Source organism: Cryptomeria japonica, unplaced genomic scaffold, assembly GCF_030272615.1.
Source record: "Cryptomeria japonica unplaced genomic scaffold, Sugi_1.0 HiC_scaffold_196, whole genome shotgun sequence".
NCBI classification, from domain to species: domain Eukaryota; kingdom Viridiplantae; phylum Streptophyta; class Pinopsida; order Cupressales; family Cupressaceae; genus Cryptomeria; species Cryptomeria japonica.
This window is the reverse complement of record NW_026729018.1, coordinates 242252-244088: the sequence shown is the minus strand read 5'-3', so window position 1 is coordinate 244088 and position 1837 is coordinate 242252. Positions and strand designations below refer to the sequence as shown.

At 61.6% G+C, this 1837-nt stretch overlaps 1 non-coding gene across 1 annotated transcript; it reads right to left on the bottom strand.

The window, feature by feature from the left end:
• Window positions 1-1002: 1002 nt before the first annotated feature.
• LOC131868144 (5S ribosomal RNA) lies at window positions 1003-1121 on the bottom strand. Its single transcript, XR_009366635.1, has one exon. It is a non-coding gene; the product is annotated as a 5S ribosomal RNA (ribosomal RNA).
• Window positions 1122-1837: the final 716 nt, after the last annotated feature.

Below are 1837 nucleotides of genomic sequence, written 5' to 3'. Positions count from 1 at the left end.
GATGGCGTGCACCTCTGGTGCGCACGATTCGGAGCTCGGTTTGACCGGGGTGCGCACACCTTGGCTGGGTTGCGCACCTTTTGTGCGCTCCAAGGTGCGCACGAAGTCGGAGCTCGGTTTGCCCCGGGTGCGCACCTTCGCCAGGGTGCGCACCTTGATGCGCACGCCTTGGCTGGGCTGCGCACCTTGGTGGGCGCCATGGTGCGCACCTTTCGTGCGCTCCAAGGTGCGCACGAAGTCGGAGCTCGGTTTGCCCCGGGTGCGCACCTTGGTGGGCGCCATGGTGCACTCCGAGGTGCCCAAGATTGGTGCGCACCAAGGAGCGCTCCGAAGTGCGCTCCAAGGTGCGCGCGAAGTCGAAAGTTGGGTTAATTGTCCGGTTTGCCTCGGGTGCGCACCTTGCGTGCACCTTCGCCAGGGTGGGCGCCTTGGTGCGCACACCTTGGCTGGGCTGCGCACACCTTGGCACCCGCGTTTCCTTCATTTTAAATTTTTTTTTTTTACAATCTCTCAAGTGGGAAATTCTATAATCTCAACTTTTTTTGCCTTTTCAGGAAACTTTTGAATGGAGCGCATCATTGGTGCGCTCCGAAGTGTGCTCCAAAGCTCTCTCCAGCTGCGTGCACCTGCCCCGGCCGCGCACCCGGCCCCGCCCAGCTTCGCTCACCTGTCCCGGGCGTCTGGTGCGGAACCTTAGAGTAAGAAACATCACCGTGCACCTTGGCCAACGTGCGCGACTCGACCGAGCGCGCACTGGCCGAGGTGCACACCGATTTCACCTGGGTGCGCGCGCAGCACCTCGGGCGCACCGGGGTGCGCGCACAACGCCCGGGTTGCACCGTGGCCTGTGTGCTCGGGGTGCCTCGGGTGCGCGCTCGGTGTCGCCCCCGCGCGCGCGGTAGTGCGGGCAGCGCACCCCGGCCCGGCCCGGCCCCGACGAGAACGCAAACGGGCAAAAGGTTTATTCAAATAGCATTGCGACGCCCGGCGAAAAACTAAAAAAGGGTGCAACACCGGGACTTCCCGGGAGGTCACCCATCCCAGTACTACTCCGGCCCAAGCGCGCTTAACTGCGGAGTTCTGATGGGATCCGGTGCACTAATGCTGGTATGATCGCACCCGTTATGAGCTTGTCGCAGTGTGTACTTAGCAAACCGCGACCCACGTGCGAATCCACCCCGGCCACCCACCCCCGTCGAGGTGCACACCCTCCCTCGCGAAGTGCGCCCCGTTCGCCAAGTGTGAGCCCTGCCCGGGTGCGCGCACCTTGCTAGGGCGTCGGGTGTGCACCCGGCCCGGCCTACGTGCGTGCACCTGGAGGGGGCGTCGTGTGCGTGCAGTGTCCCGTCTGCAACGCGGTGCCCACACACCACCTCGGGCGCAACGACCTGCGCTCACATGTGGGCCGAGTGCACCTTGGTGCATGTTTGGGGCGCCTCGGGTGCACGCTCGATCTTGCCCCGGTGCACCAAGGCGCTCGGTTTGCCCCGGGTGCGCACTTGGTGCAAGGTGGGCACCCAAAATAGGGATCAAGCACCAAAACACAAGTTTCGGGATGCAAAATGGGACCCAAGGACCACAAATGCGTTCCAAGACCCATGATGGGTCCACGAGAACAAAAATGTGTTCCGAGACTTAATAAACAAATATTGGGTTTTAGGAGAAGAAACATGCTCTGATGCCCAAAACGAGAATCGACCCCGAAAAGGCCACAGGCCAAAAGTGGGATGCGAGACAAAAAAAAATGGGACCCGAGGACCAAAATTGGGTTCCCAGGTCGAAGACAGGGCAACCGGACAAGAAACGACCTCTAAGGCTCGAAATGAGTCCCGACGAC